The following is a 27,135-nucleotide window of genomic DNA, read 5'->3' as shown; positions in this document are numbered from 1 at the left end:
CCACAATGGTATTTGTTTCCTTTTTTTTTTTTTTTTTCAAGATTTAACAACACTTACTATTTTTATTGCTTTACCTACAACATTCTTAACTACAATTGGATTTTTAAAAAGTTGCCCAGAGCCTCACCAGAAGCTAGGAATATAGGTGTGCACCACCACACCTGGCTTAAACGTGTTTGTGATCCAAGTATATGAAAGCGATGAATATAATCCCTACCAGCACAGTTTGTTGCCACTGCCTTGATTAATTTAAGGCCCTAGCAGTTCTGCCATGATTGCCTTCAGTGCAGATGTCAACATAATTGTTTCGGGAGAAGTCATGACATTCAAGAAAGCTAATGAATACTTGAATATTTCAGAACCATTCTATTTGTGATCAAGCATCGAATTTTTCTTTGATGATTATTTGGTGCCCAAACCAAGACCTGACACAGTCTTGCATCTAGACTGTATAAAGAACTGGCAACAAGCTAGGCATATTGGCGCATCCCTGTAATCTCAGTTCTCTGGGCTGCTGAGGTAGGAGGTTTGAGTCTCACCTGGGCAACTTAGCAAGACTTGTAATCAAAAACAAAAGCAAAAACAAAGAAATAAGGCTGGGCAAGTAGTTCATTATAAAGGCCTTCTGTGTAATCTTCAGTATCACAAACAAACTGTCAAAAATCTTCAGCAAAAATAGTCATAATCCAATTAGAAAGTGAACGAAAGACATTAAGATACATTTTAACCAAAAAAGACATTTGACAAATAATGAAAAGGTGTGCAACGTGATTAACCATGAATAAAATGCAAATTAAGAACCCAATGAAAATTAACCACATAGCCCCTGGAAAGGCTAAAATACAAATCAGTGGCATTGCCAAATGCTGGTGAGACTGCTGAGGAACTGGAACGGTCATTTGTTTTTGATGGGATTGTAAAATGATAAAGCCATTGTAGAAAGTGCATTTGCTAAGAAAGAAAAAAAAAGAACCATACACTTAATATATGACTAGGAATTGCATTGCCGAGATTTAATTCCAGGAAAATGAAGTCTTGTGTCCACACAAAAATATGTTTGCTACTGGTCATCACAGGATTATTCACAGTAGCCCAAGCAGGCAACAGTCACAACACCCATGACAGGGGAACAGCTAAAGAATAGCAAAACATTATGAGGAAGCTTCAGCAATAATAAGGAACTGTACTTTCAGGACTTAAAGTCCACCTTTGTCAAAACCACTGGCTTCATTTGGTCCTGAGCAAATATCTGATGGATGGCTTTTGGACATCAGGGGGAAACTCCACCATCAGATCATGCTGTGCCATCACTTTCTAGCCCTGTGTCCTTTGAAGAGCCATGAAGTTCGCTTCTGCATGCACAGGCCACAAATGACTCACCTTCAATCACTTTTCCCCTGCCTTAAACTGCCCTTCGTCTTTATCCCCTAAATATCTCTAAGTCCTACCTTTGGGGAGATGGATTTGAGACTTGGTCTCCCATCTCCACAGTCGATCTTGCAAATACATTATTGTTTGCAAAACTCCTCTTTCAATGGCTGTCATATTGTGTGGCAGGCAAAGTGGGCCTGGCTCAGCACTTTTTTCTTTTTATTAAACTTTTCTTTCCCATTTTTGTGAGTAAATCCCCCAAAGGGGCTTACTGTTCAAAGGAGTGAACTTTTAAATTCAGTAGTGCCAGGCTGTTCCCCGCTTCCTCCAGGTGCTAACAAGTTACCCTCTTAGCTGCGTGATAATCAGGCATTTGGTACACTGAGGAGTGTCCTCTCGCTTCATGAGGTGGTTTAAATGTGTGTGTGATTACAGGAAGGTCAGTTACAGATGGGCTGGTGCTCAGACCAGGTAATTGTAAAGGTCCCCAGGGGATTCCTGTGTGCAGCCAAGTGCAGTGTGAGGTCAAGGTTGACAACATTGGTCTTTGGAATCTTCTTGAAATGTGAATTCTGATTCTGTGTGGTGCATGTGCCCAGGTGGGATTTTGGGTCACAGAGGCCTCTTTACAGCACATAATCATTATTAGGAGTCAGTTTTATTTGTACCCAGGGGTTCTCACTCACCAGAGAAAGCCTAAAGGGCAAGTGAATTTAGCAAATGAAGCTCTCTACTAAATTCTTGGGAGGCCTTAATGGTCTGAGGAAGAGCTGGGCATTGGAAAGCAGACTGGTGCAGAGCAATTAGAACCTCAGTGCAAGAAGGGGCGATGAAGCTGCAGAGCCTTGCATCCCAGGCAGAAGAGAAGCAGGGAAGGGACAGAATCCTGATAGAAAACCTGCTCGGTGGGACATTAAGAACTCATCCCATGCACCCGCTGTGCCATGGTGTGGGGCAGGCAGTGGGGCCTGTGTGCAGGGGTGAGCAAGGTGGCAATGGCATGGCTACTTCCCTTTACTGAGACATGGGGATCAGCAGAGGGTGAGAGCTGGTAAAGAGACCCTGACTGAGGAGAGGCAGGGAAGGGCCATAGGCTTTAGAATTGGACTTGGCATGGACTATCAGAGCGATTGCTATATCTTAGCACCTTATTTTCCTCATCTGCGAGGAGGTGGGATCCTACCTACATTTCAGGGTTTCCAAGTCCCAAAAGAGATGGTGTAGGTGAACCTCTCGACAATGGTTGTAAATGAGTTGCTGTTTCCTCCCTTCAGCACAATTGGAAGAATCAGGGAGAGATACAGCCACACAAAGCTGACTTCCTCATAAAGGGGACTTGGGGTAGAACTGAGGGCTGGCTGTGCTGCGAAGGGGAGGAACGGTCCAAAGTAGAGAGAATCCAGAGCATGGGAGTTTAGACATGCAGGGCTGGGCATGTCCAAAGACAGGCTATAATGCACTTAAAGCAGTCACCACTATGACGATTCCCTGCCCCATGACTTCTTTGGCTTTTGACTTGCCAGAATACCACCTCTAAATTAATCACTGCACACACAAGGAAACCAGCATTGGGACAGGACATCTGGTGAAAATGGGAATGCTGGAAGTGTCAGCGCCAGGAATTTGAAGTTCCCAGACTCTTCTGCAGTATCACCCCACCTCATGGGGACATGGAGGAACACCTGTAAATTTTAGATGGGTGCTTGTCAATACTGGCTGCATATGGGTCACCTGGCTTGCTTGTTTAAAAGTTAATATCAATATTCACATCCCTCCTCAAATCTACAACAGAGTCCCCGGGGTGGGGACTAAATATTAAATGTCTAGATATTAAATGTCACCTAAAGGACTGTCATGTGCAGCCTTTGTCAGGGGGTGTCGAGTGTTAATGCAATGTGTCATCTACTTGTTACACCAGCCACTGAGCCTGCACTGAGAGCCTGCTAGGAATTAGATACATGGTTCCTGACCACATGGGGCTTTTCTATAGATATACTTACTGAAAAAAATGTTTAGTGAGTACCACCTGGCTGACCCCGAGGATAGGCAGTGGTTCAAAGAAACAGCATTTATTAAATGCCCTGTGCCAGGCCCTAGTCCAAATACCAGGCCCTACTCCAATTTAAGTCCTATCACAGGTACTGCTATCCTGTTTAGGGGTTGGGGAACTAAGGCTTAGGGAGCAAGCTTGTCTTTGATCATTGAAATGGTGAGTGGTGGGGCACCAGAGTCCTGGTCAGATGGGAGAAAACCTCTCAGGGAGGAAGGAGGTCCTCCAGGTACCTCAGGAGCTTGGGGTTTCGGGTGGTCTGGGGGCAACTCTTTTAGTCACAGGAGCCTGACTGTGATATGCCCCGGTATGTTCAGAAACATTTCAATTTATTTCTAACATGGAGGAGGGATTCTCAAAAACATCAGTGGGGAGCCACTGAAATGAATAATAAATTCACAAAAGCAGTTTAATCCCTTTAGGAAAACCGCTTGAAATACGTCTCAAGACTACTTCCACTATTCTGTGCATGTAAGGGCTCCAAGGACTTTCATTATCTCCCTAGCCTTTATTTTGATTAACTTGCAAATGAGATTTTTTTCCCCCTTTGCCTCAGTCCATTCCTTCAAATTGTTCATGCAATATCGGAACTAATACAATTTTTTATCATTTGCATCATGAGGGCAGAGCACATGATAACTAAAGATAAGACCTCGGGTGAGGGCAATGTAAGGACAAATTTAAGTTTCCCCTCCATCCCTGAAGGGGAAGGAAAGTTCCAAAAAAACCCACCAGATACTCATGTAAAAAGTAGTTTAGTTTGCTTATGAGTAAGGCAGTTAGCTAGAGAAGGGACCTGAGATAGAGCTGGGTGATCAGCTATATTAATAAGAGAGAGTGAACTAGGACCTTGGACCAAGAATGAGCTTCCTTGGGCAACACGAGGTGCAACTCATTTTTTCCTGATGGAAGTCACAGCCCATCCATACTAATCTCCTGAGTTTTGAGGAATTTAAAATGCAAAACTAACCATTTTTTTTCCCTCCAAAATCCAAGTGTCCTTTAAACCTTACCTCCTGAGTAACTAGGTTAGGGAGCCTGCCTTCTAGCTGATCATTTTAAATTCACAGAGCCATCTGTGATAAGTGGCTGCTGAACAGTGTAGCAACTCCTGTGCTCCATTTACCCATAAGCCGTTCTGGACCAAGGGATCATGTGGAATTTCCATTGCTGGACCAAGGGATCATGTGGAATTTCCATTGCTGGGGCTCCCTTCCCGGAGAAAGCTAGAACCTTTTTTCTTCTCCTCATTTCCAATAGAAGGTCTAGCTTCTTTTTGGTTTTTGACTTCATTTTTTGATTTTCATAACACCATGAGCTCAGTTTGCACAGAATTAGCTGTTTTACTAGAAACACTGCATTTCGTGAAAGAATGAAACTTTGTTATATTTTTATTACCATCTGCCTGCAGACACCATTCATTTAAAAAGTACTAAAGACCAGTAAAACTGCTTTATCTCCTATATAATATTTTAAAAAACCCTAGAGATTTAAAAGCCAGAGTGAAGAACTTCACTATAAATTTTTTGTTTTTGTTTTTTGAGACTGAGTTTTGCTATGTAGTTTAAGCTGGTCTTAAACTCACTATGTAGACCAAGCTGGCCTTAAACTCATGATAATCCTGCCTCAGCCTCCTGAGTGCTAGGATTACAGGTGTGTGCCCCCACACCCAGAACTTTACACTATAGTATGTAAAATTATTAAAAGTTTTATTATCAACAGCAAATTATTCACTTGATTTTGGAATGCTCATTAACTGCGAAGTGGAGTACTTATGTTGACTGTATAAAAGTCATAATCAGCATGAAGTAATAACACTAGCCAAACAGAGATACGAATACCCAAAATAATGTGTTTTGTATGTACAAATATCTATACTTGGGGCTTGGCTACCAAGTAACAAGATTTAACACATATATCAGAGGGATAATGGTCCCACTTATAAAAAATGTCTATATGGAGAAGGCTGGGGTTTATTGCAAAGCAAAATTATATAGCAAAATCCAAGGAAGGTAAGTAATTTTTAAAGATGAGAATTTAAATATAATGACCTAGGCCAAAGTCTCAGCTACTTTTTTGTGAATTCAGAATGATTTAGTGGTAGGATGCTTTTTCTTCTTTTTTTTTTTTTTGGGTTTTTCCCTTTTTTTGATTTGTTGTTCTGATATTTTTGTTTAGAAAAGTCTTCTTCAATGGAATTGGAATAAGAGCTTTTTCTCTTTACTTTTTTCTTCTCTTCTTCATTTATCTTTTGCCCTGTAATGTCAGCAGTTTATTAGTTCTTCATCCTCTTCACTGTTTTTACTGCTTGTATGGCTGATAGCCAAAAATGTGTCCCTTTTGGGGTCTACTCATAGAAAACCACAGCATTCAAAAGTCAGATGACAAGGTTAGTCACATTTTCTACAGCCCGCTCTAACACTGTCCTTGTTGCAACCTGGGACTACCATCACGCTGGTAAGAGAGATGGCTCGAGCCCTTAGCTTTCAAGAGCGCATTTGCTTTCTGACTGCAGAGACAACACCCAGTAGAAGTGGTTCCTGCTACTCATGCCGCCACACCTTCACGATCATAGGGGAAGGCCCAGTAAGCTTCTAGGAATAATAGAACCAAGTCTCTGTGTGGCTTAACTGAATTCTTTCATCAAGGCCCAAAGAACCGAGGACCAAGGAAGTCAGGGGCCTGGTCTTCACTGCATCAGGACACAGCTTCATGGTAACAAGGGCTACTCTTCTCCAGGAATCCTAGCATCATCGAAGGTGCACTGGCAGGGTGTTTAAACTAGAATGCACAACTAGAGAGGCCCAGAGAAGGGAAGAACACATATAAGTTGGGACAGGAACCCAGCCAGGTCTCTAGCATCTATGAAAGTGGGATGGTAGCTTCAGTTTAGCTCTTACCTCTGAGGAACTGGGTGACTTCAGGCAAATCCATGCCAGTCTGTAGTTTTGAAAAGCAGGAGTGTATTTAGACCAGTCCTTTTCCTTTGGGGTGGTGGTGCTAGGGATCAGAGACTGTCACCAGGTAGCATGTGTCTTTGCTTTTAGTAATTGTGCAAATTAACAAATTTATAGCGAAAAGTTTAAAAAGGAAGAGAAAATTGTAAAGGACTCTAGCTTGGAAGCTGACAGAGGCAGGCTTGCCTTAACAAAGGAGCATAAGAAAAGTAGAAAAGAGCTCTAGTTTGAGCAGCTGGAGGGGCAAAGTCTGATGAAAGGCTCAGAGTGCTCTATGTGCAAATGCTGGTGGGCTGGGGTCCAGCTGATCGTGATCTCAGGACTGGTTTCTGCAGCTATGCAGTCCTCATGGTTAGAGGGGCAGTTCCATTCCCATGAAGGGATTTTGGTGGTTTCTGTCATGTGAGCTTCTGCTTTCACTGGAATGCAGGTGATCACAATGGCTGGAGACTTCTGGGCACAGATAGCTGAATGTCTCTGTAAATCCCTTATCTTGGTTCCTGAGTCTTGAAGAGGGGATAAGATCATGTAAATTCAGGTCTAATCGAACCTGGCTGGACAGTTTCTGGACAGATACTCCCTAAATGATCAATGCACCCACATGCAGAGCTGTGAAGATTTGACCCGATTTAACAAAGCGTTCAAAACAAAGGTCAAACTTTGTTCTTTGAGTTAACTATTGGGCATCTGCAGGCCCAAAGGAAAGTCACTTTTTTTTTTTTTAAAACAAAAAAGTCCCAGACTGTACCAGAAGAAAACACAAATCATGCTTTTAATGAGTAGCAGTAGAGCCCAGTATTCTGCCGTCCTCTATCCCTATAGTGGTCTGTATGTCATGACTATCAAAACCCAGGGCCCCTAGCATGCCAAGGGCCTCACAACCAAGCACCCAGGCCAGTATTTCCTGGTCCTGGCTTTAGTGGTTTCTGAAGGTGGTGCTTGGTGAGCCTGAGTCCCCAACTAGGGGGCACTGGCTGGGATGAGCGCTTTCCACACCTTTAAACCCACAGAGAGTCAGTGTGAGACTCTGGGTCAAGGTTTTGTATACAGTAGAGACGACCAGAAAGTGCCACCACCTTCTGTGAGGTTTCTTTTCCCCATCTCCGGTTTTAAGATTCCTTTGTGACTTAATTTGCCTCAAAGCCAGTTTTCTGGGAAAAAAGGGTTCCCCTTCTGGAGAGAGGCTCTTAGGGTTCTGAGAAGAAGACAGGGGTGTGACGAGCTGCCTGCCTCCGAGACCCAGGGCCCACAGGGGACTTTGCCCACAGGGGACCCAACCACTAAATGGTCTATAGTTCTGCTAGAGCCGAGAGCTCACAAGGCAGGCGCACAATGACATATGGACTGAAGGGGGCGCTGCCGGCAAAGGATTGCTTTCTGCCAGAGCTGCGCGCCGCCGCAGTGCGCATGCGCCTCGTCGGGACCTAGGGGACAGCTCTGTGCGGGCTAAGTTCCGGTCGCTGTCTGTAGGCGGCACGCGCTTCTCCGCCACACAGAGCAATACACTCCCCCCGCCCCCAAAGTTGTTTTATTATTGGGATGATTAAATATATTCTTTATAGACAGTTTGGAAAAGACAGAAACAACCCTTTCCTGGCCGCTGCCTGCAGAGAGGGCGCGGTGTCCGTTTAGGTCGGTTCCCCTTTTTCGCTTAACACGTGTTCTGGGGCTTCGGCTTCTGGCGTATCCGGATGTAGCTTCGTCCCCTTCGGCTCCCGGTGGGCGCTAAGCCCTTCTAGGTTTTTGGTGCGGAGGAGCCGACCCCGAGCAGTGGAGAACTGCCCCGGCACCGAGCTCCCTGGCCTCCAGTGGTCGCCTGCACTTCCTCCATCCGGGGGCAGGGGGCGCTCTGACCCCGTGGGACGGGCCTCCGGGAATCCCCGGAGTTGTGTGGGGATCAGCACGTGGGAGCCATTGGCTGCGGGAGGAGGCACGCAGTCTGGAGGGAGGGGAATGAGGGTCCCCTGGCTTCGGTCTCTGCCAGCGCGCAAATGACTCACTAATGCTAGTGCTGTCCCTCTCACCCCAGCAGGTGGAAGTTTGTTTCTGAGTAACTAGGAGGGCAGTCACCAAGCAACCTCTGGAGTCTGTTTCCTTATTTAGAAAATGGTAGCGGCAGACTGCGGGGGTGACCCTGGGTCCTTGATCCTCCCCGTGGCTCCCTCTGCTCTTGGTCTACTGCAGACTCTCAAACTCATGCTCCGGGGTGACCCGAGGCCTGGCGCGCACGCCCTTGTACACACACACGTAGGTACTCCAACCCTGCTCACTCACGGCGTCATGGTGGCCCTGGGAATCCCAGTGGGAACAACTTTCTCAGGGTCTGGTTAGGAACTCTATTGCCCCCAGAACTGGATGGAGAGAGAGATACCAGGGCAGGGGCATCTGGGAGGGACCCACTCCAGGTCCTTCAGACCTGCAGGACTGTGCTGAGGATGAGGGATTTTACTAGTTGGGAGGGGCCCTTGGGCAGGACACAGAGTCCGTGTTCTAGCTGACAGAAGCTTTGCTCCCGGGAAGTGGGGCCAAGCAGGACACATGGTGCTCAGTCTGAGACTCAGCTAACCTGGCTGAAGCTTCACTTCTGTCCTGGGCTCCATGCCCAGGGCCTGTGTCTCTCCCCATGGTCTCAATCTGCTGAAGGAATGAATGGCGATGCTTATCCTTCTACTGAGGGGCAGTTCGCTGAGTCCCCACAGTACTCTGAAAAGTAGTAGTTAGAGCAGTCAGGCCGGGGAGGGCAGACACCTCTGGCCAGAGTCCCGAGGTGGGAGCGGAACTTGACACACACGGAGCTGGTGCCTGCCCGGCCTAGTGAACTCCCGGACCCCATGATGTGACTCAGTAAGCCCAGGTTCTTTTGCTGGTTGCTAAGTGTGGCTGAGGGATTGGGCTAGGCCAGCATGCCAGAGGATGGGGACTGCCAGGAGGTCTGCTCCTGCCCCTGGCTTTCCCATCACCCCCACTGACTCCTGGCGAATGGGGCTGCCCCACCCCCAGCTGAAGCTGTGCCTCCACCCCACCTGTTCTGGCGGGTCTCCCTGTCAGGAGAGAGTCTGCCAGTGTGCCCTTTGACCTGGCTGGTGTTCCGTCCGGGGTCCGGGGGGAGGACCTGCCTCCTGCCTGGAGGAAGGTCCGTCTCAGAGGGCATTGGGGAGAACAGCCCCTTCTTAGGCTACTCACCTTTGGGGTGGAGGCGGCTCTGGCTCATTAGGGAGCAGCTGGGTTTGTACCTGACCCATTTGCCAGAACCCAGCCTGCCCTCCTGGTGGGTCCTGGCTGGCTGTGTGTCTCAGCTCCAGAGCGTGTCTGTTTGGGTCCACACCCCCCTGTAAACAGCCAGCCCGAGGCCTGTCTTCGGAGGCCAGGCCAGGCCCCACCCAGGGTCAGCCACTTTTCCAGAGGCAAACACTTCCCCCAGGAGCCGCCACCCTCCAGGTTTGCCAGTACTTTGAAGGTAGGAGCCAGGAGGTGAAGTCAAAATTGTCTGGAGAGTAAACAGCTGAGGACCCAGTTTGGCCTGGCCAAGCTGCTGGCGGTGGCTACAAAGGGACACTGTGAGGGATACCCTTGGAGCAGAAGGGAGCCATTCAGTCCTCCCAGGAAGGGACTTGCTTGCTAACTAGGCAGGGAGGACCCGAGTGGCATATGGGCAACAGAAAGGGGCAAGTGGGTTGGGAGCAGCAAGTGACCCTGCTTGGGGAGAGCCTGCTGCCTCTGACCAGCAGAACAGGAAGTCACTCCAGCTCTGGAGGCCTCAGGGGGGCTCCTTCAACACAAGAGTGCCAGGCTTGTGTAGACCCCCTGATGGACAATAAAGCCCAGCATATACCAGTCCCTATTTGGTGGTTTGTGGGATTGGGTCTTCTCGTTGCCATCCTGCGGCACCCTGCTACCTGAGGTGGGGCTCCTCAGCCCCCTCTGGTGGCTGGGCTGTCCTTTGTCCTGTGCTATGTGAGTGCATCTGTGTCTTCCCTTTGCCCTGTGATGAGAAAGGGTGTGAAGCCATGCAAGGAGGTAGTATTGTTATTCCCATTGCACAGGTGAGGAAACTGAGGCTCTGTGAGGTCAACTGAGTTGTACAAGGCCACACCATGCTGGTCTTGGCCTTTGCCCGTGTTTCTGCCTCCTGGGGGTGGGTGGGGCTTGTGAAAAACTGCTTGTGATTTGACTCGGGTCTATGGCCCACATCACCTCTTGCTGCCCGTGGGACACCCTGGCTAAGTGCCAGAGGCCAGGGGGTGTCCCCTGAAGTGGTGAGGCACAGCATGAAGATGGGCCTGTGAGAGGCTCTGGGCCTCCAGGGAGAGACTGGCTCTGTGCAGAGCTGCCAGATCTGCACATGACACTGCTATCTCATGTGGCAGGGGTGGTAGCTGAGAGTTACGCCTAAGCCCTGCTCAGTATCACCTTGTCTGGAAGAGTCCTGCTGGCAACTGAAGGGCTCACGCAAGGACACTGGACCTTGCACCCACTCTGATGTCTGCCTGGCATGGAGGTGGGCCCTCAGTGGCTGTCTGTCTGGACTTGTTTGGTAAGTGGATCCCAAGGGCTGAAGCTGAGGGGGCCATTGGCCTCCACTGCTGGGGTTAGCAGTGGGCCTGCCCAAGGCAGAGAGAGGGTGATGAGGGCAGAAGGGACAGAGGAGGTCTGAGCATGCGAGGTCCTGGGTCACATTCCCACAGGCATTTAGGGTCTTGAGTGCTGGTGTCCTCTAGTGACCAAGGCTTGGGCCTGGGGCTTGCCCCTGAGGTTGCTGAGGACAGTTGTTCTCTGCACAGCAGCAAACCCCCTGTGGTAGGAGCAGCCCCCTCTCTGCTGTGTGGCTGATTGGGCTCAGGCAGGGAGGTTTGGGGATGTGCCTCCTGTAGGCTCCTTATGCTCCCAGACAGAGGCCCAAATAGTGAGATCCCATGGGAATTATCCTGATAGCAGAGGGAAGGGAGACCTGAGATTCCTGCTCTTCCTCTCTCAAGGACTCAGAAGAGGTCACTTGTACAAAAGAGAAAAGGTTTGCTTTGTTAGCAGATTGTTCTCTAAGTAATTCACAGGTTGAATTAAAAAAAAAAAAGTGGATTGTGTTTCATGGACCATCCCTGGGGACCCAGCCCGTGGAGGCCTGGTTAGGTTTTTCATTTCTGCTGGAGCAGGAGAGGCCTGGGCTGGGGAACATCTGGCTGGGGGCTTGTGAGGTCAGACAGAACCAAGGGGGCTACCAGTCTCCAGGGACTCTGACACCTGCATCAGCTCCCAGTCTCTGCTCTAGTTTTGAATGACTGATCATTGGGTGATGAAGAGAAAGGTTCTGGAAATGAATGTGACTTCTTCCTGCAAAATCTCACCGCTGAAGGTAAGAGCCTCAGAATGTCAGAACTGGGTTATCAGCAGCTGGGATTAGCTCAGAGACATGTGGCATGTTCTGTGAAGTTGCTGAACTTGAACCCAAGCCTTCACACTCCTGACCCAGTGCTCTTCCTGCAGGTGGGAATCCCTGTGGAGGGGCCACTTTATCTCTGCTTTCCTCAGGTCCAGACCTGCTGTGCTGCAGGATGTATTCCACACATCACAGGCAAAGTACTGGTTTCCACTACTGCGTAATGAAAGCGCCACAGATTAGGCAGATAAACAATGCAGTTTATTATCGTGTGATTTACATGGGTCAGGGGTCTGGGAACAGCTGTGCTGCTTCTCCGTTCTGGGTGTCACCCGCTGCAGTCAGGGCATCAGCTGGGCTATTTCCTAGACCTCAGGGCCCTCTTCCACATTTGTGGGGTTGTGGGTAGAATTCATCTCTTTGTGACTGTGGCACTGAGGTCCCTGCCTTTTGGCTGGCTGTTGGCTGGGGCCGCTTTCTGCATCTGGCTCCTGCAGGGGCTTCCCCATCGCTCTTGGGTGTCTTACTTCCTCAAGGCCAGCTAGCCGCTCTCTTCCGGTCTTATAAGATGGAATCTTATACCGTGTAACATGGCCAAGTGCATTGAGTGAGTGACTGGCCTGTGTTTTATCATATCTACTGGCTGGGAGCAAGCTGCAGGTCCTGCCTATATCAGGGGTAGGGCACTGTACTAGGTGTGCGGGATTACCCTGGTATGTCCACTAATAACAGAGGTTTACATGAAGAAAATGGGAGAGAGAGAGAGAGAGAGAGAGAGAGAGAGAGAGAGAGAAGGAGAGGGAGAGGGAGGAGGAGAAGAAGAGGAGGAAGGAAAAGGAGAGAGAGAGAGAGAGAGAGAGGCAAAAAAGTAGCAAACTTTTGAAGTGACTAGACCTACCGCACCTCCACTTCTGCCTTGTGTTTAAAACAAACTCTGGGCTTGGGTCTGCATTCTTTGGTTCCTGTGGGTGCTGATATGGTTGACTTTGCTGAGATATGAAGCTGGACTTGACTTTGTTGGTGCAGGAAACTAAAGATAATGGACAGGGTGATTTCTTTTTGATCGGCCCCTGCTTTTGGAAGACCAGGTAAGGCCTGTGAGTCAAGCCACTTGGCACAGGAGGGGGATAATGGCTTCTTTCTACTTCCAGGACCACCCGAAAGACAAGACCGCTCAGTGCCTGTTAGGTGTACAGTGGGAGGGATTGTGGGCATAGGGGAGGGAGGAGGCTCTTGGAGCTTGGAGGGAAAGGTGTTGGGGTTGGGTTTCTCTGATTCTGCCCCACAGGTTGGAGAATGGCTGCATGGATGCCAGTGGGCCAGTGCGACTTGATCTTGCTGATCAAGAATTAGAGTCACAGTGACGGAGGGGCCTACAGCAGTTCAATGATAGAATCCCCCTGCCACAGGCACTGTATTCATTACAACCAAGCCTTTGCAGGCAGAGAGGTCCCCGTATTACTGGGTATCAAATCCACCTTGTGAGTAGGTATCTAGTCCATGGCCACTGATGTGGCATCACAGAGGATGAGAGATTACTCGGAGTCAATGTCCAGTTTAAACTCCAAGAAGGCTCAGAGGGGCTGCCTTAATTGAGGCCTCTCAGCATGAGAGAGTCTCAGGAAAAAACACCCCAGACTGAAGCTTCTGTAGCTTTTTATTGGTAGGATCAGGAAGCAAGGATAAAAGACAAAAGAAGGACGTCTGTACAGGAATTAATGTAGAGGACAGGGGAGGGACAGGGGAAGGACAGGGTGGTCTGCTACATGAATGACCTCAGGGCCAATCTGAGTAATAAATTGGAGTATGGGGATGACAAGAGCCAGAACATATTCCTTGAGGCTGTGTGTTTTGGTTCTACATGGACTTGTGGCCCTGTGGGTGATCTTTGACTCTTTCACTGTGCATTCTCCGTACATATCTCTGGCCAATTTCCCCTAAAGTAGAATGTTGAAAAAAAAACCCTAAGAAAATAGATTGGTGTGAGCAAAGCTTTATTGTCAAGCAGGGTCTGATGTAGGCCAGAGACCAGGTTTTGTGGATGAGGTTTAGGGGAGGAAAAATAAGGTTGGCCTTCCAAAGACCTTGAGCTATACCTGTACCTCATCAGATTTCAAGCACTCAGAGTGATGGCTGGGAACACTCTGGGCTGGATAGAAGGGCTCGGTGTGTGTGTGAGGGTCCTACCTGGGATCGTGGTATCTGGATAAGTAGCTGCTCATGGAATATTCCAAGGTGGAATGTAGTTCTCAGTCTGGTCTGCCTTGGGATTGGCAGGCTAGGTGACCAGGTCAAGTTTATCAGGGGTCTCAGCTAGATTTAATTTTATTTAGAAAAATTATCAAATGAGATGTTCTTCAAATCTGAATGTCATACAGTGAAGTCAGGCTCTTTTCCCCCCCCCCCCCCCCGGTACCGGGAATCGAACTCACGACCTTGTGCTTGCCAGGCAGGCGCTGTGCCGCTAAGCTAAATCCCCAGCCCCCAGGCTCTTGTTATACAAATACAAATAATATTCATGACCAGTTGCCTCTTTCCAGGTCTTAGAGTAGATTCCCAGGCTTGGGGGTGGACTTGTATAGTCAGTGAGATATGAAGGGTTTTATTATGTCTGTTTTATGAAGGAAGCTGAAGTTCTGACCAGTAATGTAACCAGCAGCCACTGCACTTGATGTCAATGGCAGAGCCGGAGCAGTGTCCCTACCATTCTGCCACCTGATGGGTTCAGTGGCCCTTGGTCTTTGGAGTACCCTAGGGACATATTGGCACAGAGATGCCATCCACATGTCCCTCTGCAGTGGACCACTGTGAACAGACTTCCCAGGCATTTCTGATACATAGCCAGGGCTGCAGACCCTCAGGGTGAAGTTTTGCTGATTAAACCAAGAAGGTTTGGTCACTAAGTAGATGAAGAGGGATATCATTCACTACCTTGAATAATTCAAGATTTTATTGAGGGGCATTCTCTTGGGACCGAATCAAACCATGCTGTCATGATTTAGATCTAAAAAGGCTCCTGAGCTGGGCATGGTGGCACACATCTGTAATCCCAGCACTTGGGAGGCTGAGGCAGGAGGACTGCTATGAGCTTGAGCCCAGCCTGGCTACAAAGTGAATTAAAGTCCAGCCTGAACTGCATAGCAAAACCCGTCTCAAAAAAAAGGCTCCCGAGAGCCTCATGTGTTTGGAAGGTGATTGGGTTACGCAGCTGGTACTGCTGACCTGCTGTTAGAAGATGGGAGCTAGTGGGAAGAAGGGGCTCTCTGGGTCATGTTCTGGCAGGGTCTCTGTCTCTCTTTCTGGCGTCTTTCTTCATCCTCTGCTCTCTGGCTGCCATGACACGAACAGCTTTCTTCTTCAATGTCCTTTTGCTGTGTTGTTTTGCTCTGGAGCTGATAGGCTATGAGCTGAAACCTCCATCAACTGTAAGCTACGATAAACATCTCCTCCTTTAAGTTGTGGGTATTGGGTATCATGTCTCAGCAATGAGGAAGTGACTAAGACATATGTACTTGTGTTTGATGGCTGAAATTCAGTCTTCATGGAGGGCCTACTGTGTGAAAGGCTAGGGGTCCTGGGCTGAATATTTTGGAGAATCCCTGAGGCCAAGAGCCTTGCTTTAGCTTTACATATTCCTTTGCTCTGTGGTGTGGTTTGGGTGTGGTTCATCCCCAAAGACTCTTGTGCTGGAAGCTTGGTTCCCAGTGTGAGGGTGTTTAGGTGGTGGAAACTTTAAGAGGTGGGTCCTAGTGGGAGCTGGTTAGGTCACAGGGGCAGTGCTTTATATAGTTCTTGTGGCCTGGCCACTGACTCTCTCTGGCTTTCTTGCCTCATGTGATCTCTTCTGCATGTGTTCCCACCATTGAGATGCCATCCACCATGAGGTTTTTATGAGAGGCCACACAGATGGGGCCACCTGATACTGGATTTTAGCCTTCAAAACTGAAAAAGCTAAACTTTGCTTTATCAAGTCATAGCTTCAGGTATTTTGTTACAGCCACAGAAAGCAAACAGATAGTCCCTGCTGAGAGGTGCACATCTGTGCATTAGCAGGGTAGAAATGATGAAGTCTTCTGGTTGCTTTGATCTCTAGGTGGAGTTTGCTTTCTTTTGGGTGTTGGAGATTGAACCTCATTCCTTGCACATTTGCAAATGCTAGGGAAGTGTTCTAGTGCTGAGTTATACACCTAGCTTTTTTTCCCCCTATACTGGAAATTGGAGCCCAAGGCCATGTGCATGCTGGGAAAGTGCTCTACCATTGAGCTATAATCCCAGCACCCTTCCTCCCTTTTTACTTTTTTTGAGACAGGGTCTCAATATGTAGTCCAGGCTGGCCTTGAACTCATGATCCTTATGCCTTAACCTTCTGAGTGTGTGGTGATAAGTCACAAGACAACCTCCTCCCCCATGAGAGATTTAAGCTCTTTTATTAAGGAGTTAATAAAAACTCATTTCTCTTCACCTGTCCCCCTCCAGTTCCCCTCACCAAAAGCCAACCTTGCCCTCATCCGCCTTGGCAGAACCAGGCATTTAACTCTGACGAACAACACCCCCTGCTCAGGCTGTTCTGACCCACAGACACCCCCGCCCCAAAAATGTTCTGGCCCACAGACACCCTCCCCAAACGTTAGCTTTAAAAACCCCATGCTTTGCTTAGCTCAGGGCTGTCCTAGTCTGGTGGGCAGCCCACCATGTTGCTTTTCCCCCCAATAAAGACTCCTCTCATGTAGGAAGGTCTGGTCTGGTTCTGTGTGGGTCTCGGCCTGGTCATATCACTTGGATTACAGGTGTGTGCCACCATACCCAGCTTTTACTTTTTATTTTGAGACAGGGTCTGACTGAGTTGACCATTGTAGCTTTAAATCTGCAATCTTCTTGCCTCAGGGTCATGAAGACTGAGATTATAGGTTTTGCCACCATGCCCAAAGGGGCTTGTCTTTATACTGTTGGTGCCCACCTCCTGTCTCAGACACCTCTGGCTGTGTCACCTGGGATGCCATCTAATCTCCTCCCCTCCCCCCTCAGTGTTCTGTGCTCCTCTTCAACCTACATTGATCAGAATATGTAATCTCATGAATGTGGTTCAGCAATTAAATATGATCCTCCACTGGAAGGGCTTTGATTTCTTTCCTCAGCTCTGCTGGCGGTGTTATTGATGTCCCTGCTTCCTTTTGATAGGGCTGGCGAAAGCCATTCTCTGTCTCCACTTTCGAGGGGTGCCTCTTGTTTGCAGTGATTTATTGCTCTTCCAACACTGACGTTCACAAGGAATTGCATGTTTATTCAGGCGCAAAATCTCTTCTTCCAAAATGTGTGCATGGAGGAATAGCAAGGTGAGTGAGTGTGGAAGAATTCCTAGCGAGGGGGAGAGGTTCCCTCCTGGATTTCCCCAGCATGTCTGCCCCTTAACAGCTGGGCATCTTCAATCAGTTTATGGACAACTGCCAAGAAAGCTAGATGTAGATTAATTTCAGAAATTGATGAACAATTTAAAATTCAGTCAGAGTTTTTAGGGTGTTTATAGGGCTAGGAACTGTGCCACGGGGCCAGAGGGTGAAAAAAGAGAGCTAGTACCTTAAGGTCATAGGCAAGGGAGAGAGAAAAACAGGGAACCTCATACAAGCAAGGATGAAAAAGGAACTTGGCAGAACTAGGCACAAGCATGGAGGAGCTGGAAGTGACTTCTAAATGGGATCTTGCACCCTGAGCAGGAGCGTGACCAGCAAAAAAAAGAAAGGGCAGGAAGTATGGCATGAGCTCGAGGCGCATCTGCTCAGCTGTGGAGGGGGAAGAGCACTTTGAAGCAAGCAGTGGGCAGCTGCCCCAGGCACCCATGTGTAAGGGCATGACATGGTCACAGAAAGCTGACCTAATCAGCAAAATGTTTTCTGGAACTTCCCCTTCCCCACTTTGCTTCAGAGTGGGAGCGGTGACCAGCCTTTCAGTGATGAGTGATGAGAGAGTGATGATAAAACCTTCTGGAAGTTTCACACCCCTAATTTGCTGTTGGTTTCTGAAAGGCCAAGGGATGCTCGTGTAGAAGAATGTTCTTGTGTAAGCTTTACTGTGCTGACTCAGTTCAGCCTGGCTTTCTGTGCCTGCTTTGTCCAGTAAGGAGAGCTGCTATAAATGAAAGGGAGTGAATGAAAGCCAGATGACATTGTAAATATTTTTTCTTATTACAAAAATAATATGTACACTGAGCAACACTTAATAATACAGAAAAAGTTGTAAGAAGGCATAAAAAATCACCCATAATCTCCTGTCTCAGATAGAATTTCCCTTTTCTTTTTTCTCTCTTTCTTCTTTCTTTCTTTCTTTCTTTCTTTCTTTCTTTCTTTCTTTCTTTCTTTCTTTCTTCCTTTCTTTCTTTCTACAACAACACATTTATTTTATTTTTTGGTACTGGAGATGAAACTTAGTGCCTTTGAACTGAACTACATCCCTAGCCTTTGGAATTTGGGCTGCAGTCCTTGTTTGTGGATGGATCACTGGGTGTGTGGCACAGTTCATGCTTTTTAAACAGACCTGCACAGAAGAACGACCACCTTGGCACAGAGAGAAGTAGATGAAGGGTTTGGTTTCATGTATTAGATTGCCCAGTTCTGTCCCATGATGCAGTGCCCAGTGGGGTTGTACTCTATGTCAAACTTCCTGATGTGGGCCACAATGTCCTTTTCTATATTATATTTTTCTAGCACCTGAATAAATTTACTCCATTGAATCCTGTTGCATCTCTCCCGACAGGCCAGCAGTTCTGAACACTTCCTCTCAGTTGCACACGGTTGCTGTAAAGCAGAGGGTGGCTGACTACAATAGTTTTGTAGGGCAGTTCCTGCTGAGGTTCAAAGCTGTGGCAAATCAATTACCAATCTCCCCTGCCCCAGGCAGAGTCTCACTGAATTGTCCAGGCTGCCTCGAACTCACGATTAGCCTCTTGAGTAGCAATGGGAACTACCATGCCCAGCTTCCCAGAGAGAATTTCTGATGTTGTGTGAGCGTAATTCTTTCTGGGCTGTCTGTTCCTACCCTTGTAACACCTCCTTCCCAAACCAGACATGTGGGTGACAGTACAGTGTCTAGTGAGCCTGCAGGTAACTTACCTTCTCTGTTTACCAGGACTTGCTGGCAGGTGTGGAGCCCTGATGGGGAGCTGTGAGTCTTGAGGCTCCTGGGAAGGTGTGGGAGGGTCAAGGCCTTTCAGAGGAGGGTGGGCACCAAGTGTCCAATCTTCGCCACCCAAGGTTACAAGTTAAGGAGAACTGTTGGGGTGGCCCATGGTGGCCCCAGTATATTTCCATGCTTACTGTAGAGTAAGGCTGTCTCCAAAACTAGAGGTCTCTTGACTAGAGAACTGAGGTTCACCATAGAGGAGAATGTTCCTATGCTCATATGTGGCTGCTTCAGTCTACCAGGCCAGTGCTTCAGTGTCCCAAGGGGACCTAAGGCCTCCCAGGACAGTGGCCATCTGTAAAGGAGTGAGTGCATTTCCCAGAATTCTTTTTCCTCCATAGATCAGCTTGGTGTGGGTCGTGAGAGATGTTTTACATGACATTTTGAAGGTAGAACTGAAGTAGTGACCATATTCCTTTCTACTTGGGAGGCTGGCACAGGGCCCAAGGCTCCATGCAGCTTTGTACATGGGCACTTACCTGTGGGCCCACCTGGGTAGCTGGTGTGGAACAGTTGCTGCTCCAGCTCTCTTTCCTCAGCCTCCCCACCAACCCCTGAGTCAGAGTCTAACTCTGCAAGGAAGGTGTGCCCTGGCATTGCAGCTGGGAAACCCAGGGTGGTGAGAGATTAGTGTAGGGTCTAGTCCATCTCTGCAGGCTCTGCTTTCCCTTGTTTTCCTAACTGCCCTACTTCCTATCCATCTTCCCTTCCGGCCCACTGACTTCTGGCCCCACATTTAGGTGGAACAGCTGAGGACTGTTCAGGTGGCTCCCACAGTTGGGCAACACCAAATCCCTGTAATAAACTATAGGTAGAAGCACAATGCATACACACATTTATTCACAGCACACTCATATGCATATGTACAAACACATTCATGTATATACCTATTGGGCAGAATTTTCAGTTTCCCAATAGCTAACAAGTCCTCATCTCTAGACTCTATGTCACCTTGAATATGCAAAGGGAATTAGTAAATAGGATTAAGGATCTTGAGGTGGGAAGAGAATCCCAGATTATCTGAGTGAGTACTAAATGCAAACACACACCAGTATCCTTACAGGAGCGGCAGAGGAAGACTTGGCATGCGCGAAGGAGAGGCAATGTAGAAATGGAGCAGGGAGCGCTGGAAGAGGCTGACCTTGAAAACGGGAATAAAGCCAAGCAACCATTAACTGGGGAAGGGAAGGAATGCGTTCTCCCCTGTAGTTTCCAGAAGGAGTCTTTGATCTTGGCCCAGAGAGACTGATCCTGGGCTTCCAGTACCCTGTTGGTGCCAAAGAAAGTTCTCTCTCTGGCAGAGGCAGAGAGGAACAGGTGTGGGAGAGGGACAGATGTCAGTGGGCAGGGCATGGACAGATGTCAATGGGTAGGCTTTGCCTTGCTGCTGCTGAGCTTGGGTGGGATAAATGGGGGCATCTGCATGCTTGGCCACATTTAGTATCTTCTTTGAATCTAGCCTGACAAGGTCTAGCTACACAGCCTTCTCCTGTCTCAGGCTTGGAGCCCTTCCATCCCTACAACTGCACTACCTCCCCTGCCCCAGGTTGATTATCTCCCAAACAGCATCTACACTTTCAACCCATTATGTTTGCATGAAACACCTAGGGCTTGTGCTAGGGTTGGCAGACTTCTGAGGAGGCAAGCTGAGCGCTCCACCTCCTTCCCTTGGGTGGTGATGGCCCTGAAATCTTCCCTGAATCCCATTTGCTGAGTGCCAAAGTGTTAGGTTCAGGGTAGACCTCACAGCCAGGATCCCTTTTAATTCTCCCAGGACCCCAAAGTAGGCATTGCTGTTGCTTCCCCTGTTGTACAAGTGGCTCAAGAAGTTTGCCCATCTTCATCCTCCTGTGATGATGAGGCCACTATCACAAACGCTCCATGCCAGGGTCTGCCCCACAGCCATGCATCCAGTCTTCGGGACAGCTCAGAGAAGAAGCATGATTGTGTCCACAATACAGATGTGAAAACAGAAGCCTGGGAACCAACTCAGCACCACAGCACAGAGGTGACAAGACAGGTTCTGGCCCTGAAGGAGGTCACTGGCTCTGAAGGAGAGGCTACTTGGAACTCCTTCTTCTGTCACTGGCTCTGAAGGAGAGGCTACTTGGAACTCCTTCTTCTGTCCTCTGGAGGCCCCGGGTACAGTCCCAAAGAGAGGGGCGGGGCCATAATCTTCCAAGGTCATTTCAGGATGTTTACATGCATGGGAGAAAACTCAGGCTTGACTTCTGGGAACCACTCTTGCAAGATTTAGGGGAGTTGGAAAAAAAAATACCCTTCTCCCTTCTAGCGGTTGTATGTAGGGGTGTGGAGCGCTCGCTAGCTCTTGGAAGTGGAAGTTGGGGAAGAAGTTCCTTTATACCCAACTTCAAAATCTGCAACACCATGTGGGATAAAACATAGGGGGTGGTGGATAGAAAGGGGTTTCCAGTGTCTCAGACTTCATGGGCCTTTGTCTGCCACTGGCAGACACTCTAGAGAGGATTTTAATGGGCCAAGGGAATGAAATCTTAAAGTGAAATTTGTCTTTTGCTCAGCCGCTTGCAGAAGGTAGGCTGACAGCTGCTCAGTAACCAGTCATTCTCCTGTCCAAAAACCTGCAACAGTGACTGGGGGCGAAATGACAGCATTTCCCCCTGACCCTTTACCTCATCCTTACCTCATTGTTGGGATCACATGCTGTAATTTGGGAGGAAATGACACAATGATGTGATGTCTTTATTAATAGTCTTTTGGGGAAGGCAGCGGGTGAGTCAAGGGGGCTGGGATGAGCTAACTTTGCCTCCCTAGTATCTCAATGGAGGAGCTGCAGGGGGACTGGAAGGGGCACTAGCCTTTGATCCCAGAGTCACAGCCAGTTGGAGGATGGGTATTCTCTTAGTCATTTCCATTGCTGGCACAAAATATCCAACACCAGCAACTTAAAGGAGGAGAGGTTTATTTTAGCTCATGGTTTTCAGAGGATTCAATCCAAGGTTTTTTGATTCCAAGGAAGAAACAGCATAGGAGAAAGGCACGGTGGAGAAAAGCTGCTCAACCCATGGCAACCGGGTGGAAGGGGGAGAGAGAGAGAGAGAGAGAGAGAGAGAGAGAGAGAGAGAGGAAGCTGGGGATAAAAGTATACCTTCTAGGTCATGTCTCCAGTGGTCTGTTCCAAGCAGGCCCCACCTCCGAATATATGAGACTTTGGGGGACATTCTAGATTTAAACCATAACAAGTATGCTATGTAGTTGGGGTTCCTGTGGAGAAAGGACTCCACTTGTTGATTTGCTGAAGATCACTAGGCTGTGGTCCTCAGGTCCTTTTTCCAAGCTCCAGTAAGCCTCTGTTCTAGACATCAGGTCTCAGAAGCTTCCTGGAATCAACCAGCACTGGCCCTGGACATAGCTGGGCCTAGGCATACTTGGCCCCAGTCTCCAGGTATTTAACGGCTGACCACTGGGCCTGGCACTGGTGGAGAGACCATGGGAGAGTGAGGCCTCCTAGAGATGGTTGGGGGATAGGCCACACTGAAGTCCTGGGTCATCTGTCCATGGGGTCTAATGAAAGGACACAGCTAGAAGGTAGCCTGAGGCCCAGTGAGAGATGGTGCAGGTGAGGTATGGACAGGTTGTGCAACTTTGGAACTCAGAACAACAAACTCAGTTCCAAAACAAATTCCCAGAACCACCCGAGGTCTTTAGAGCCATTGTTCTGGTCTGAGTTTTCTGCATGGCTCACCTACCCCATAGTTGTGAAAACTCTCAAAGGTCCTTCTTCCACTCCATCAGTCCAGAAGGGGAACTTGGTGAACAATGCCTACCTAGTACCTCCTCTTTTCTTTCTTCTCTGACCTAATCCAGGAGGGACCTGACAGTGCCACTGGAGGGAACAATAAACCAAAGCCCAAGTTGACCAATAGGGGAGTTACATCTCTAGACCAAGGGATGCTCCATTCATGGAGCTATTTGACCCACATAGGACCTTTCCTTATAGGCATCTTCTACATACTTTGCTTAGAAAGGGTCCTTAATGCAAATAGGCCTGATGTTCTTAAGGTGCAACATGCATGATATAGGTCTCAAAATAAACTAGAATGCATTTCCAGTGGGATATTTTATGATGTTACACAGAGAGTGTCCAGGTACCAGCTAGGGAATTTTAGTTAGGACCCTAACTAGGTTTTGATTGCTTCTTCCTGAAATAATTTCCTGGGAAAACAGCATAGGATTGAATTACATAAACCTAGAACACAACTTACCTCTACCTTTTCTAGCTATGTTGTCTCTGGCAAGTCACACACTTTCTTTGAGCCTTAGTTTTTTTCATGTCTAAAACTGTATAATAATCATATCTATGTGACTGGGTTGTTATCTGTAGGAACAGGCATAAAGACTGTTTACCATAACTCTTAGCTCACAGAACTAAATTAATGCTAACTGGAAGAATTTCTGACAATGAAGATTTGTTAACACAGTAATAGAGTGCTACAAATAAGTATAGATTCTGCTCTCAAACTGAGCATCTCAACAGGTATCAAGAGGTCCAAAAATAGCCATGACCAGTCAATTCCATTTCTGAAATCCATCCCCGGAAAATAATCTATGATGTACTCAGAATTTTGGACACAAACATGCTTTTACAGCATAATTTATAAAGTGGCAAATGGGAAACAACCTCAAAATGAAACAATAGGAGGATGGCAAAGATTTATGGAAAATCTTCATTTTGGATTTTTCTACATTATAAATCAGGCTTTCAAAAAATACTGATGCAGTGGAAAAATGTCCATAACAAAATGTTAAGCAGAGTACAAAATTGTGGGTAGCCAATGCCCCAGACCAAATCTAAGCTTTGTCTCACTTTGTGATTGAGTCCTGGCAGGCTGGAGGGACAAGCCATCTGGAGTCTAACCACACCCTCGAGTACCCTGGGGGAAAACACAGCAGAGTGTCCTGGAATCTATGCTTTGCACTTCCCCTGTGCTTTCTCATGTATTTAGAGACTTATCTGAGATGAAAAAACCCAGTTGTCACCAACCATGAAGGAAATCAATTGACTCATCTCTCTGAAAAGTTCAGAGGTAGGTTTAGCTTTAGGCCCACCTGGGTCCAAGAGCTGGACGGTGTCATCAGAACCTTTTCTCCCCAGGTCCTCTGTCCTTTTCTTTACATCCCAAGAAGTGCTGTCTCCAACATGGTAGAGACGGTGACCTGCAATAGGACACACCTCCAGCTTCACAGCCCTCCCGGCAGATGGTAAGTCACCCAAGAGTACATCAGAAATTGTCATTCTATCCAGGGTGACAGGTCCTGGGAACGAGGTGCCCGAGGATGAAAAGGAATAGTAAGAGAGACAAGAAAAACAAGAGAGGCAAAAGTCTGGGATCAGGGGGCTTACAGCCTCTTGGACTGCAGCCCTGATTACCAATCTCAGTCACCTTTTATTGAGCGAGAAACAAGGGCGAAGCTGGTACAAATGGGCGGATAGCAAACGTTTTAGTAATTAAAGTGTTATCTTCATTTCTGCCTCTGTTGCTGCTGGCAACAATCCCTTGGTGGGCCTCCCACCCCCAGCACCATGCCTACTCAGTTCAGCTGGGGGTTATAAGTTCATCACCAGTTATCAATCCACTACAATCACAGTCCTTACTTCCCATTAATTTTTACAGTGCATGGCAAGATTAAAAAATAGGGATCTCCTGCCATTCAAATATACTCTTATCTTCAGGTGAAAGTTTTCAGTTCATTTTTGCAACAGTAAACAAATCACTGTGTGTCCTCAGTGCTTTCTAATCAGAGAATGGCTTTCTCCACAAGAGATAACTCATGAAGGAGCCAGGATCATATCCCAGGTGCAGTTCTTAAAGCCTATACTCAAACCACTATTTTATTTTACTCAAGGGCAAGACAGAGCCTGCAATCAGGCTCCAGTGCGGAAGATCACATTGTGTAGAAGATTCCTGGCCCCTTTTAAAACCTCCCACCAGAATCCTAGAGCCAGAGGGGCAACAAGCAAAGGTGGAAAGTGCTGTGTGCACTAAACTGCATGCCAATCAGGTAGCTCAGCTGCAAGCAGCTAGAGCTAATTCTGATCATTAAAGCAGAACAGAAATGGATTAAAGGCCGTGAGACTGCTCATTGGATCCCCCTGCATGTGTTTCACACCTAGGTTTGAGTCTCTGCAGAAGGAATGATGTTCAGAATCAATTTTCAGGACTGGAGGGACACCATGGGACCTCCCTTGAGTACTGACACCTCCATGAGTGCTGCTGACCCCAGGTCTAACATGGGGCATTTCTGCTGTAACCGGCCTCCCCATCCTGGCATCCACGCAGTCCAGCCTCTGGCACTTGCACCTACATGTGTGTGATTGGCAGAGCTCACCAAACGCCCATTCTTCTGGCTGAAAGGGGTGCTGGGCAGGCAGGTCTCTGCAATTAAGTTACAAGTCAATTACATGTAAAGACCTTAACTTTTTTGATTTCTATTTTTTATGTACATTTTTCTTTTTTTCCAATTTTATTTATTGTAGGAATAGCAACTAATACAGCCATTATGGAGATCAGCATGGAGATTCCTCAAAAAAGTGAAAACTAGAAATTCCATTTGACCCAGCTAATCCCCCTCTATGTATCTTCCCGAAAAAATTAAAGGCATCATACCACAATGATGCATGCGTGTTCATGATTCTAGCAGCACAACTGATAATAACTAAATCTTGGAAGTGGCCTATCTGTCCAGCAACAGATGAGTGGATAAAGGAAATGTGGTATTTACACACAATGGAGTACTCCTCTGCCATAAAGAAGGATACAATTGAGGCATGTGTAGGAAAATGGTTACCACTTGGGGCCATAATATTAAGATTTTAACTTTTAGTTCAGCCTCTGTAATGAGACAAGATCTCTGCTTCCTCTAAAATACATATGAAGAAGGGAGGGGCATGCAAAGATGCTGCATGGAATAAGGGAATGACATGTGTGTCTTGGTTACTTTTCTCTCGTTGCTGAGACAAAACACCCAACGCCCAAAATGAAGGAAGGAAAGGTTTATTTAGCTTAGAGTTTGTGGAGGTTTCAGTCCATACTTGGCTGGCTCGGAGGCAGAAGATAACAAAGCAACAAGAGCAAAGGGGGGAATGGCAGCTGAACAGCAAAGCAGCCAGAGCAAAAAGGGAGGAGTGGCGGCAAGCACTTCTTTCCCTGCCTTACATTGTAAACAGGCTACCCCCACCTAAGGGGCATGTAGCTCTCACATAATCTCCATGCCCTCCTCTTCCACAGGCTCAGGATGTATACAAAGTAAGCACCCTGGCTTCCTGCTGAGTCACTTAGCCAAACCTCTAGACTCCCCAAGTTGACACAATGTATCAACCATAACAATGTGTCACCCAAGTTGTTATCTGAACAGAACAATTAGGATATATATATCTCCAAATAAATATTTATATACAGTAGTTGTACTGTATATAAAGTATTAGTTTCCTAGGGCTGCTATAACAAACCATCCCAAATTGGGTAGATTAGAACAACAGAAACTTATTCTCTCACAGTTCTGGAGGGTAGAAGTCAACAATCAAGATGCTGACAGGGCCATACTCTTCCTTCTGGCTTCTGCTGGCTGCTAGCATTGCTCAGTGTCCCTTGCCTTGCAGCGGTGTCGCTCCAGTCTCTGCCTCTGTCTTTACAGGACATTCCCCCTTTGTGCGTCTATCTCTGCACATACTGCTCTCTGTGTGTGCTCATGTCTCCTTTTCTGAAAGGATTCCACATGCTGTGCTGCATGTCGGTAAGTCCTAGTTACCGGAGAAGCTGAGGTGAGAGGATCACTTGAGCCCAGGAGTTAGAGACCAACCTGGGGGAAAAGGCTCCAATTAGACTAAGGCCCATCCTAATCACAATATCTTAAATTACAATTTAATTACATGTAAAGAACTTAACCTTTAATCAGTGCAAAGACCCTATATCCAAATACAGTTATAGGCATAGGTACCAGGGGACAGGCCAGACTTGACTTTCTTTCTTGGGGACATAATGCGACCCATATCACTGTCTTTCACTTTCCTCACATCCTCCCGTGTGCTTCTTGGGAGCAGCTCCCCCAAAATATTTGCACCTAAATTCTTATCTCTGGTTTGTCTTTGAGGAACCCAAACTAAGCCAGAGGTAAAAGTCCTAAAGGGAAGAGAGAAAGGAGAGCCAACCTTGGGGATGGAGAGAGTGAAG

General features: G+C 47.5%; 1 long non-coding RNA gene across 1 annotated transcript; it reads left to right on the top strand.

Moving 5' to 3' along the window:
- The first annotated feature begins 9,490 nt into the window (after window positions 1-9,490).
- On the top strand, window positions 9,491-25,566 carry LOC106146399. Its single transcript, XR_001230819.1, has 4 exons — window positions 9,491-9,835; window positions 10,746-10,912; window positions 24,060-24,166; window positions 25,443-25,566. It is a non-coding gene; the product is annotated as an uncharacterized LOC106146399 (long non-coding RNA).
- Window positions 25,567-27,135: the final 1,569 nt, after the last annotated feature.

Source organism: Chinchilla lanigera, unplaced genomic scaffold (assembly GCF_000276665.1).
Source record: "Chinchilla lanigera isolate Chin_1 unplaced genomic scaffold, ChiLan1.0 scaffold00076, whole genome shotgun sequence".
NCBI classification, from domain to species: Eukaryota; Metazoa; Chordata; class Mammalia; order Rodentia; family Chinchillidae; genus Chinchilla; species Chinchilla lanigera.
Note: the sequence above shows the minus strand (reverse complement) of the source record. Positions and strands in the feature narration are given on the sequence as shown.